The sequence below is a fragment of the Salmo salar genome, unplaced genomic scaffold, assembly GCF_905237065.1.
Source record: "Salmo salar unplaced genomic scaffold, Ssal_v3.1, whole genome shotgun sequence".
Taxonomy (NCBI): Eukaryota; Metazoa; Chordata; class Actinopteri; order Salmoniformes; family Salmonidae; genus Salmo; species Salmo salar.
Genome location: NW_025548050.1, coordinates 97729 through 111780, shown reverse-complemented (window position 1 = coordinate 111780; position 14052 = coordinate 97729). Strand labels below are relative to the sequence as shown.

The window sequence follows — 14052 nt, the reverse complement described above, 5'->3', positions numbered from 1 at the left end:
CACCACAGCATCAGGCATTTATGACTCTGGCTACTCAACAAGCTACACATTAAACCAGAGAGAGAACTTTCTCATGCTCTAGTTCCCCAGGTACCTTACTGTTATTCTTTTATGGCCCCAGCATTGTAAAGGCAGATATTCCTGACCTTGTGAGTTGGACTTTGCCATGTGACATTCTCAAAACACTTGGTACTATAGAAGTGAAACAGAACAGCAGGTTGCTGATCATCATCGTAGTATCTCAAATATCTTCCAGAAGGATGATGGAACATCAAAGGTTGGTTGATTCTCTGATATGGTTTCTTCTTCTTAGATGTTTATTTTGGGAGATCTTCCAATAACTCTTCATGCAGCCTCTTCACAAACTTCAAGCAACAGTGGTACTGAAATGTATGTCCAATATGTAGGTTATGTGAAGATCCTCAGTGGTGAGCTTTGACAAATCCATTAATGTTGAATTAGGTGGGGATTGGATCGTGGATCTGAAAACTTGCTGATCACCAGCATTTTGCCAAGAGAGTGCACAGCTGAATCACAGCTTTCTCTTTTATGAGCACTTAGTATAACGTACAGGGTTGTGTTTATAGCTTTATGAGGATCATTAGGCTGAATGCTTTGGTTTTAAATGAATGAAACATTATACATTGTTGTTAGGAGGCCGGTAGTCTACTAACTCATCTTGGCACTGGCACTCCTCCAGGACTCACAGCGTGGGACAGTCACTCATTTAGCAGTTTCTCCACGCACTCTCAGCACAGACAGACCGGTGGATATACTACGGTGCGCGCACACAAACATTCTGGTCTACACACATTCCACACACACACTTGCAGACGCTCGTGTCACGCGGACTCGACTAGATACAGTAGCAGCTGGCGCTGCTAACTCAAGTCAACAAGAGGAAACATCCACGAGTCGTGACATCCCCGGAGTCGGCTCCGTTTACACATCCGTACTCCACTCGCATACTCAGACAGACACGGACACTGTCGGGACAGCTTCAGTTTTAGTGGCTACCTTTGCCATCTTTCTACAAACCAAGAAGAATTGAAACAAAGATTTTGCTAGTATTTTTCAGTGCGTGTTGGAGCGCCTATATATTATCTCTGTGGCGTGTTGGAGCGCCTATATATTATCTCTGTGGCGTGTTGGAGCGCACCACCAGAGGAAGACAGCGACCATACACGGTGGGTACCTTTATAAACGTCCGCTGTGTAGCTTATGAACTTGATTTGCCTGACGTTAGTGGTGGCTGTCAACTCCGTCGTAGCCATGATATAAAGTTGTCGGATGATACCGTGCTTTGTTATAAATATTTAGAATATATGCCGAAATGGAGATGTAACACCAGAGCAGTAGCATAGGCTGTCCAGACTGTCTCCGGGATTGTTTTTAGGAGTGCGTCCTCAGCTTTCCGGAGAGGTGAGACGTTGGCGGGTTCAGGGACGCGGGCAACCCCGTATGTCCATAGACCTTGTCCTTTGTATCTTTTAGAGGGGACATATTGATAGACTGTTTTGTTGTTGTTGTTGACAATCTAAACGTGTTGGATGACAGAAACTAATGGAGTAGGGAGACAGTTGAACTCTGGGACTGTATGGTGAAGGTCAGGTTTGGCAAGGTAACGGTTCAAGGGTGATGGAGTTCTCATTTTTTCTACTTCAACTAGATTTGATTAAAACAAACTTTAATGGATAAAAAATGTAAAGAAGTAAAAGTAAAAAAAATTCAAATAAAATAGAGGGATTGGGTAGAGGATATGAACCTGGTTTAAGGGGAAGGGTTGTGTAGAGGATATGAACCTGGTTTAAGGGGAAGGGTTGTGTAGAGGATATGAACCTGGTTTAAGGGGAAGGGTTGTGTAGAGGATATGAACCTGGTTTAAGGGGAAGGGTTGTGTAGAGGATATGAACCTGGTTTAAGGGGAATGGTTGTGTAGAGGATATGAACCTGGTTTAAGGGGAATGGTTGTGTAGAGGATATGAACCTGGTTTAAGGGGAAGGGTTGTGTAGAGGATATGAACCTGGTTTAAGGGGAATGGTTGTGTAGAGGATATGAACCTGGTTTAAGGGGAAGGGTTGTGTAGAGGATATGAACCTGGTTTAAGGGGAAGGGTTGTGTAGAGGATATGAACCTGGTTTAAGGAGAATGGTTGGGTAGAGGATATGAACCTGGTTTAGGTTTAAGGGGAAGGGTTGTGTAGAGGATATGAACCTGGTTTAGGTTTAAGGGGAAGGGTTGTGTAGAGGATATGAACCTGGTTTAGGTTTAAGGGGAAGGGTTGTGTAGAGGATATGAACCTGGTTTAGGTTTAAGGGAAGGGGTTGTGTAGAGGATATGAACCTGGTTTAGGTTTAAGGGGAAGGGTTGGGTAGAGGATATGAACCTTGTTTAGGTTTAAGGGGAAGGGTTGTGTAGAGGATACCAACTACCAACCCGGTTTATGGTAAGGGTCCTTGGGAAAGAGGTCAATAAATTGATTAAAAATAGAAAGTAGGGGATGGAAACTGATTCTTCAGGATACTGGAAGGGGAGTGGTGGTTTGTGATTTTTGAGTGGTGGGATGAATGTTTGTGGTTATTGTTGATTTTGTTTGGGAGACAGTCAAGAGGGACAGTACCTTTTATATAGGGAAACGGGTAGATCTCCGGTCCAGATTGATCAATACTCGACTGAATAACACTACTGTCCTGTACTGTACTGCATTGTACTGTACACTACTGTGTTCTACTGTGCCGTACTGTACTGTGATGTTCAAACTTGTGAAACAGCCTAGACGTCTATGATTCGTTCAGATTTTGATCTGATCCGCACAGAACAAATTTGTACTTGTTTGGGGCGGAGCTCATTAGAATAATATCCAGCATGCTTTGCAAGGGTTTTTGTTTTTACATTTTACATTTTGGTCATTCAGCAGACGCTCTTATCCAGAGGAACTTGCTGCATGTGATAAGTATTTTGTTGCGATCTACAATTGATTCCTCTTTCCTATTAAAACCTGTCTAAGGCAGGGGGGTGGGGGTTCTACTAAGCTATATGGTTTTGTTTTAAGAAGGTCATACCAAGGATCATTTAGCTGTTTGATTTTGAATTATAAAAAGTATAAAGTATATGAAGTATAAAAAAACACAAGAAAAAAAATGATTGGATAATTTTTGGGGGACCTTACTGCTATTAGCCTATTCAAATGCATTGAATAACAGATTCACTACATGGAACAACAGATAGTCCCAAAAAATTATCAAAAATAAGTTTGTTCTGAAGTGTCTGAGCGATATATGAAAGATCAGGATTTTTAATATATTTTTTACATGTATTTAACACCTTATTTTTTGCACTAAACAGTCTCCATACCTCCATTAATTTTTTCACCTGGTACCATGGGACTTTCAGACATGTCTTGTGATGCCTGTAATATAATGCTTACTTATTATAATAGAGAATGTATAGCAGTTGAAATTTGGCCATGGAATCAATGACCGAAAAATACGTATTTTTAAATGCACCTGATTTCATGTCCAGAAAATAGGTATTTTCAATATCCGGAAAATACATATTTTCATCTTTCATTCATCACCTAAAATGTACCTGGTGTCAACGTCTGGAAAATAGTTGTAAAATATGTATTTTCAACGGCCTTTTGCTTATTGGGATATGGTTGTCCTCTTTAATGTGAGTTTGGTAGGTTTATAGAAGTTAGCATCCTTCCTCCTGACCTGATTTATGTTGATTTATGCATTGCCTGTCCCCCTAGTGCTGCAGTGGCACACTGTAACCAGAAGGTGGAGACAAAGTTCAGGAACTCTGATGGAATTAGAATTGTCACTTTTTCTTCTACTATTTCAAACATACTGTTTTACCTGCAGGCTGCAAGCTTGGTTGGAAATAACACAGTTCAATACTTAGAAACACTGCACACTCCTTTTCAACTGGTACCTTCTGCCTGAAATTACCAATACCAGTATACAGCACTAACACTAAGAATTTGTTCTTAACTGACTTGCCCAGTTAAATAAAGGTAAAATAAATCCGTACCACTAGCTCATTATTATTCTATTGGGTGCTGTTGGTGGTAATGGTCAGGACTGAGTGTTGAGTGCTGCCCTAGGTGCCAGTCAGTGGGACTGGGATGAGTGAGTTAGTGTTGGGTTTCCTCCTGCATCATCTTGGATCAGGGTTCGTTTTCACTTGGGGAACTTCCTGGTATCTGTTTACACAGTGGTGATGGCAGGGAGCCCACTCATGTTACTGCTAGAGACCAGATGGAGGGGGGGGGTATAGAGCGAGATGAGAGAGGGAAAGAAGTCAAGAGGCAGAGAATCCTAGAGCAGGGCCAGAGATGAGAGGGAGCAGCCGCAGCCCAGACAACATCTCCATACCAAGGTTTGTTCCTAGTTCCTGGCACCAGAGAGGATGGATGGAGACCTGTGGAATTGCAGACTAGAGCAGCAGACTTTAAGCAGGGCTGTGAAGGCTGTAAAGCTGCTATGTGCCTGTCGGCTGTTCTGTCAGCTGTGACTATGTGATGTGGTGTCCAGGACTAGAGCCTGGGACCGCGGCCAAGCCTGACTTCTGACTGGCCATTGGCCCAGAGTGGCAGGTGGAGCAGGGGCTGTAGCCAGACAGGTGACAGGTGACAGGAGAGAGGCCAGGAACATCAGAACACTCCCTGGAGCAGGGTTGAGTCATAGCCGAGTCATCGTAGTGACTGGGGCAATGCAATCATATTTAATTAAGTTCTACATAAATTATTTACTATACATTGCCTGTATTTTTAGCCCAGAACATTGTGAACAAATGAACAGCATATGTAGTTGGGCCCCTCCCTAGAGTTACACTAGAGATACCGTCTTCTGTTTTAGACTCTGTTGAAACATTCTCTCACTTATTCTGATGGTTCAGTTCATTGGGTATGATTACTGTCTGAAATATGAATGGTTGAGAATATAGAAACATCAAGCACGTGTGATGTTTTGAGGTTTGAGTCGGGCACATCCTCGGCTACCTTCTGAAGCACACTCGTTCATTAGGACCCGTCGTTTGTTTTATGCGGAAGATCTCAGCACCTCTAGGGAGTTTCATGGAAGAGGATCAAGTGTCTCACTACAGTGTGTGTGGTGACTACACCCCTATTCATTTAATTATAATTTTTGATTGGGTAGGGAGTGCTGAGCTGACACCTCTCTGGCATCCGTCAGAAGGTACCCAGGATGCACCCTGTCCCCCTCTCTCTGTCTGCCTTGGAATATATTGATGTCTCTGGTTTGATGTCCAAACATTTTGGTTAGCCCCGCATTCCAGGTTCTCTACGACCTCCACGGTGATGAGAAACAGGCGGATGGTCAACTAGAAGACTGTATTTAAGTCTATTATGTAAAACGCCTGATGCCTCTGAAAGGAAGTGTAGCTAATATTGTAGTGTCAGACACTAGCTTTGAGTCTCTGAGAATGTAAAGTCCAAATCTCTAAGTAAACCGCTACTTAAACATGTTTCCGTGTGCCATCTGCCGTGGTAGAATGGCCCCTTTATTTCAATGAACTTGTTGACCTCAGTTCTTTGATCTAGTCGACGGAGTCACACGCTACTCTGGTCTCACAGTGGGGTATCAATCATTCTGCATCATAGCCTTTTGAACCCAGTTCAGTCTGTGTGGGGGGCTGTGTTGGGGGACTGGGCACAGCAACCCAAAACACACACAGTCACGGAACACAGATTACAACTGAGGAGAAACAAAGAGGAGAGGAGGAGAGCGTCGCACGCTAACCAACTGTTGGATCTCTGAGAGCGTCGCACGCTAACCAACTGTTGGATATCTGAGAGCGTCGCACGCTAACCAACTGTTGGATATCTGAGAGCGTCGCACACTAACCAACTGTTGGATCTCTGAGAGCGTCGCACGCTAACCAACTGTTGGATATCTGAGAGCGTCGCACGCTAACCAACTGTTGGATCTCTGAGAGAGTCGCACGCTAACCAACTGTTGAATCTCTGAGAGCGTCGCACGCTAACCAACTGTTGGATATCTGAGAGCGTCGCACGCTAACCAACTGTTGGATCTCTGAGAGCGTCGCACGCTAACCAACTGTTGGATCTCTGAGAGCGTCGCACGCTAACCAACTGTTGGATATCTGAGAGCGTCGCACGCTAACCAACTGTTGGATCTCTGAGAGCGTCGCACGCTAACCAACTGTTGGATCTCTGAGAGCGTCGCACGCTAACCAACTGTTGGATCTCTGAGAGCGTCGCACGCTAACCAACTGTTGGATCTCTGAGAGCGTCGCACGCTAACCAACTGTTGGATCTCTGAGAGCGTCGCACGCTAACCAACTGTTGGATCTCTGAGAGCGTCGCACGCTAACCAACTGTTGAATCTCTGAGAGCGTCGCACGCTAACCAACTGTTGGATATCTGAGAGCGTCGCACGCTAACCAACTGTTGGATCTCTGAGAGCGTCGCACGCTAACCAACTGTTGGATATCTGAGAGCGTCGCACGCTAACCAACTGTTGGATCTCTGAGAGCGTCGCACGCTAACCAACTGTTGGATATCTGAGAGCGTCGCACGCTAACCAACTGTTGGATCTCTGAGAGCGTCGCACGCTAACCAACTGTTGGATCTCTGAGAGCGTCGCACGCTAACCAACTGTTGGATCTCTGAGAGCGTCGCACGCTAACCAACTGTTGGATCTCTGAGAGCGTCGCACGCTAACCAACTGTTGGATCTCTGAGAGCGTCGCACGCTAACCAACTGTTGGATCTCTGAGAGCGTCGCACGCTAACCAACTGTTGGATCTCTGAGAGCGTCGCACACTAACCAACTGTTGGATCTCTGAGAGCGTCGCACGCTAACCAACTGTTGGATCTCTGAGAGCGTCGCACGCTAACCAACTGTTGGTTCTCTGAGAGTGTTGCACGCTAACCAACTGTTGGATATCTGAGATCGTCGCACGCTAACCAACTGTTGGATCCCTACTGAGACATGGTAGTTTGTTTTTCCTCTTGCAGTGCTAGGTGAATGGTAGTGCAACAGGGGAAGAGGCCTTGGTACATGTATGCCCCCCTGTGGGTTATTGTGTTATGAAGTCATAATGTATATACAAGTCTGAAGTGTATGAATTGGAGTTGAGATGAGGCGACTATGGAAAGGCAATAATAGTAAAGGTTTAATACAATGCGTGAAAAAGCAGAATAATTTTGGATTGCAATAAGAGTTGATGTAATGAAATGCATTGCAGACTGAGATGGAACCATAGAGATGGAAAGACGTCTCACCTTCGTGTCTGTGCCATTATGGCATCTGACAGCATGGGCCATCGCCATTTTAAAGTTGTACATTTTCTTCTTCTTTTGTGTTTGAAAAAAGTGAAAAGCTAATATTGGTGATTTACCGCCACCTGCAGTGCTGGATCCTGAACCAAATCCTGGGTGTCATTCATTTATTTTGGCCACTAGATGGTGGTGATACAGCTTCAGCCATTTGTAAACCATAACACCCAATTTGAAGAAGATGACAATGCTCTGATAATTGGCTGATCGCTCCCAACCCATAGGAATCCCTATGGATCCCTAAGCCCTCAGTGGCAATGTCCATGCTAAAACAGGTTATATCCAAGTTGAGTCCTTTAACTATCCCTATGGATAGAGCATGTTCTGAACTGTGATGTGTGTTTTCTTGTTGTTTGTGAAAGATGCTGCCTGGACACCGGTCCCTAGGTCAAGTTCAGTCTCTGACCCCCACCCCTCACCTTTGACCCCTCACCTCGGATGGAAGAACGCACCCATTCCTTTAGGAGGTGAGAGACCACAGGTCACTGCCCCTCTCTCCGTGCACACACAGACACACACACACACACACACACACAATTTAGATACACAATTGTTCCAGTAGGGGAGGGTGGGGTCAGTGTCCTAACTACGTATGAGGACACTGAGGTCCAGATCTCTGGAATTTCTTCTAATGAGATTTTTAGTTATTATAAAAAGATATATTTTGTTCATAATAAAGAAAATGAATTACAGGTCAACATGTAAATATTGCTCCCAGCTCAGAATGCTTATATTGTTGATCGGACTGAGTTGTAATCTCGCCTGCCTCTTTGAGAACGAGCGGAATCATAAACAGTGCTTTGTTCGTTATGTTCTCCTGCCTCCTCCTGATTGGTTCCCCAGAGTCAAACGGCTGACTCCGCCCTCCACAGGCCGACGATTGAGACGTGAAATGAACTACGGAAGCTTCCAGTCGGCTCTACTACGCAACTACAGAGGTTTCTGACAGTGTGTCTGCGAGATGCCAGACAAAAGGCCATTTTAAAACTGTGACTCCTTCCGTGTCTACAGACACCCACCCAAACAAAAACCCACTCATGAGTGCACAATTGGTACATAGTCACTAATAGATATGTCAGTCAGTCAGGTGGCTAGCTGCCGGCAGAGACTTCTAGTGTAGTAATGTTGAAGGGCTCTGGTTAGTATTACTGAGCCAGCAAGAAGGATGAAGAAGCTAACGTTAAACAGAGCAGAAAAAGACTTGCTTTACAGAGAGTAGGCTACTGAGACAGATAGTGATGTGGTGCTCAGTGGTGAGGCTGCACGGCATGCAGGAGGAAGCAGAGGAGACAGAGAGGAAGCAAACAGATAGATAGGGGGGTTAGGTCTGTGGTTACCAAACTTGGGGTCGGGGCCCCATGTAGGCTCCCCTGAGAAAATCTGTACGAATTTCGTCAAACAAGTTAGGAACTTAAAAAAAAAATACATGTTTCAATATGAATATCTCATGGCCTATCTCCCCAATAAGGCCTACATTAAAATGATATCAACATGGCCTATCTCCCCAATAAGGCCTACATTAAAATGATATCAACATGGCCTATCTCCCCAATAAGGCCTACATTAAAATGATATCAACATGGCCTATCTCCCCAATAAGGCCTACATTAAAATGATATCAACATGGCCTATCTCCCCAATAAGGCCTACATTAAAATGATATCAACATGGCCTATCTCCCCAATAAGGCCTACATTAAAATGATATCAACATGACCTATCTCCCCAATAAGGCCTACATTAAAATGATATCAACATGGCCTATCTCCCCAATAAGGCCTACATTAAAATGATATCAACATGGCCTATCTCCCCAATAAGGCCTACATTAAAATGATATCAACATGACCTATCTCCCCAATAAGGCCTACATTAAAATGATATCAACATGACCTATCTCCCCAATAAGGCCTACATTAAAATGATATCAACATGACCTATCTCCCCAATAAGGCCTACATTAAAATGATATCAACATGGCCTATCTCCCCAATAAGGCCTACATTAAAATGATATCAACATGACCTATCTCCCCAATAAGGCCTACATTAAAATGATATCAACATGACCTATCTCCCCAATAAGGCCTACATTAAAATGATATCAACATGGCCTATCTCCCCAATAAGGCCTACATTAAAATGATATCAACATGGCCTATCTCCCCAATAAGGCCTACATTAAAATGATATCAACATGGCCTATCTCCCAATAAGGCCTACATTAAAATGATATCAACATGGCCTATCTCCCCAATAAGGCCTACATTAAAATGATATCAACATGGCCTATCTCCCCAATAAGGCCTACATTAAAATGATATCAACAGGGCCTATCTCCCCAATAAGGCCTACATTAAAATGATATCAACATGGCCTATCTCCCCAATAAGGCCTACATTAAAATGATATCAACATGGCCTATCTCCCCAATAAGGCCTACATTAAAATGATATCAACATGGCCTATCTCCCCAATAAGGCCTACATTAAAATGATATCAACATGGCCTATCTCCCCAATAAGGCCTACATTAAAATGATATCAACATGGCCTATCTCCCCAATAAGGCCTACATTAAAATGATATCAACATGGCCTATCTCCCCAATAAGGCCTACATTAAAATGATATCAACATGGCCTATCTCCCCAATAAGGCCTACATTAAAATGATATCAACATGGCCTATCTCCCCAATAAGGCCTACATTAAAATGATATCAACATGACCTATCTCCCCAATAAGGCCTACATTAAAATGATATCAACATGGCCTATCTCCCCAATAAGGCCTACATTAAAATGATATCAACATGACCTATCTCCCCAATAAGGCCTACATTAAAATGATATCAACATGACCTATCTCCCCAATAAGGCCTACATTAAAATGATATCAACATGGCCTATCTCCCCAATAAGGCCTACATTAAAATGATATCAACATGACCTATCTCCCCAATAAGGCCTACATTAAAATGATATCAACATGGCCTATCTCCCCAATAAGGCCTACATTAAAATGATATCAACATGCAAACAGTACAGTTCTAAAAAATGTCCTAAGTTTCATTTTGTCTCTGATGTTACGTGTCAGTATTTCCCTCCTTTCAGGGGTGTAGTATTACAACTGTAAAGCAGCCCACCGCACCTCTCTGATTCAGAGGGGTTGGGTTAAATGCAGAAGACTTTATAAATAATCCTGGGGGACGACGACAATTCCACCGTTTGTTACCTCGTATCCCAGCGATAATGCCTTGCATTACGATTGGGAAGAAAACACTTCAATTTGCGTAACTTGCCATTGCCTTAACCATTTTCTCAACTTACCCCATGGCCATTGGCTCAATTTACCCCAAGGCAAACATATTGATAATATTAGCCCACACAGCTATAATGATGTACTTTCATGTTAGGTTTTGGTCCTCATATTAAAGCTTATAGAGACCCCAACTGATGTACAGAACAACCTTAAAATGATCTACTTTGGTTTAGATTATGAACCCTCGAACACAATGCGTTAATTGGACTTTATGAAAACAGTTTTTGGACCTAACTTGCTTACCACTTTTTCCATGTGGTTTCTTCCTTCAGACTCAATGAAATGATGACCTCCTTCCTAAATATTTGGTCAAATAATCCATTTTGTGTCTGGATTCCTAGAAACAAGGGTGGCTCAATGTACCCCTTTTTGCTCAACTTACACCATTCTCCCCTATGTGTTTCTATCATCAAGAGAGATCTGATACAGATTCGACTAACATCCACTTCAACTCTTAACTCAACACATGTGTCCTCCAGATCCTCTCACAGGGAGCAGGGAACACTTTGAAGTTTCTCCCCAGTGGCTGTTTCTATTCAGTTTATTAGGGATTCTGGACCCCCCATAGGTTCATAGAGTGGCCTCTGTCCTCCTCCGTCCTTCTCCCCCAGTGGCTGTTTCTATTCAGTTTATTAGGGATTCTGGACCCCCATAGGTTCATAGAGTGGCCTCTGTCCTCCTTTAGAATCTAACACACGTGGGCTATTTAAATGTGGTTGTTGTTAGATATATTAACAATGTCATTTATAAATGATTAAAAACAGTTAGAATTCATTGGTTTAATAGTATAGTACACCACCCCAGTTGTCCTTCTCCTACCGATCTCCTGTACAAACCTTCTCCTACCGATCTCCCATACAAACCTTCTCCTACCGAACTCCCGTACAAACCTTCTCCTACCGATCTCCCCGTACAAACCTTCTCCTACCTATCTCCCATACAAACTTTCTCCTACCTTTCTCCCGGATAAACCTTCTCCTACCTCCCTCCCGACAAACCTTCTCCTACCTATCTCCCATACAAACTTTCTCCTACCTTTCTCCCGGATAAACCTTCTCCTACCTCCCTCCCGTACAAACCTTCTCCTACCTACCTCCCGTACAAACCTTCTCCTACCTATCTCCCGTACAAACCTTCTCCTACCTATCTCCCGTACAAACTTTCTCCTAACTATCTCCCGTACAAACCTTCTCCTACCTATCTCCCATACAAACCTTCTCCTACCTAGGGCTGTGGCGGTCACAAAATTTCGCCAGCCGGTGATTGTCAAGCAAATAACAGTCTCACGGTAATTGATCGTTAATTAACATAAACACATTTAGCATCTGCTGGTTTCCACACACAGCCTACAAGCCACTGATGCAGACCTTTGGAACATTTACATTTAAAAAGTCTAATAAATCCATGTAATATAGCCTACACCTTCACAATAAATCATTATTTATTTTAGACAGGTCTAAAGAAGCATGATATGAAGAAAATGTATTTCAGAAGAACAGAATAGCATACTCTTGTTGTCCTTATGTTAGGTCCTGATCTGGCTAAGCCAAATGGCTTTGGGCTACACTAGTTCATTTAGCAGACAAGATTTGCTGCGCACGTCCTTATCCAATTCCGAGGTGCAAATTGATGATATTGGAAGAACTGTCCACATTTAGTTTTCGTCAGCCAACGAGATGAGTAGGCCTAACGAACAGCAAAAGCACTAGCCTGTGTCAATCTAATATCCCCCATAGTACTAAAGTCGACCTGTTCTATTCTGTGTGAGAAATCAATATTCCAAACATAGTCTGGGACAGTTGTGGGATGCAATAGATCCCACATTAATACAACCACTAGCATCACAACCACTAGCATCCCAAATTAATACAACCACTAGCATCCCAAATTAATACAACCACTAGCATCACAAATTAATATAACCACTAGCATCCCAACCACTAGCATCCCAAATTAATACAACCACTAGCATCCCAAATTAATACAACCACTAGCATCCTAAATTAATACAACCACTAGCATCACAACCACTAGCATCCCAAATTAATACAACCACTAGCATCACAACCACTAGCATCCCAAATTAATACAACCACTAGCATCCCAAATTAATACAACCACTAGCATCCCAAATTAATATAACCACTAGCATCCCAAATTAATATAACCACTAGCATCCCAAATTAATATAACCACTAGCATCCCAAATTAATATAACCACTAGCATCACAACCACTAGCATCCCAAATTAATACAACCACTAGCATCCCAAATTAATATAACCACTAGCATCCCAAATTAATACAACCACTAGCATCACAACCACTAGCATCCCAAATTAATACAACCACTAGCATCCCAAATTAATATAACCACTAGCATCACAACCACTAGCATCACAACCACTAGCATCACAAATTAATACAACCACTAGCATCACAACCACTAGCATCCCAAATTAATATAACCACTAGCATCCCAAATTAATATAACCACTAACATCACAACCACTAGCATCACAACCACTAGCATCACAAATTAATACAACCACTAGCATCCCAAATTAATATAACCACTAGCATCACAACCACTAGCATCCCAAATTAATATAACCACTAGCATCACAACCACTAGCATCCCAAATTAATACAACCACTAGCATCCCAAATTAATATAACCACTAGCATCCCAAATTAATATAACCACTAGCATCCCAAATTAATATAACCACTAGCATTACAACCACTAGCATCCCAAATTAATATAACCACTAGCATCACAACCACTAGCATCCCAAATTAATACAACCACTAGCATCCCAAATTAATACAACCACTAGCATCCCAAATTAATATAACCACTAGCATCACAACCACTAGCATCCCAAATTAATACAACCACTAGCATCCCAAATTAATACAACCACTAGCATCACAAATTAATATAACCACTAGCATCCCAAATTAATATAACCACTAGCATCCCAAATTAATACAACCACTAGCATCCCAAATTAGTATAACCACTAGCATCACAACCACTAGCATCCCAAATTAATATAACCACTAGCATCACAACTACTAGCATCCCAAATTAATATAACCACTAGCATCCCAAATTAATACAACCACTAGCATCCCAAATTAATACAACCACTAGCATCCCAAATTAATATAACCACTAGCATCCCAAATTAATATAACCACCAGCATCCCAAATTAATACAACCACTAGCATCACAACCACTAGCATCGCAAATTAATATAACCACTAGCATCACAACCACTAGCATCCCAAATTAATATAACCACTAGCATCACAACCACTAGCATCACAACCACTAGCATCCCAAATTAATATAACCACTAGCATCACAACCACTAGCATCACCCAAATTAATACAACC

At 42.6% G+C, this 14052-nt stretch overlaps 1 pseudogene; it reads left to right on the top strand.

The window, feature by feature from the left end:
* Positions 1-634: 634 nt before the first annotated feature.
* LOC106594897 (proline-rich protein 5-like) overlaps positions 635-14052 on the top strand; it is a 66848-nt pseudogene continuing 53430 nt past the window's right edge.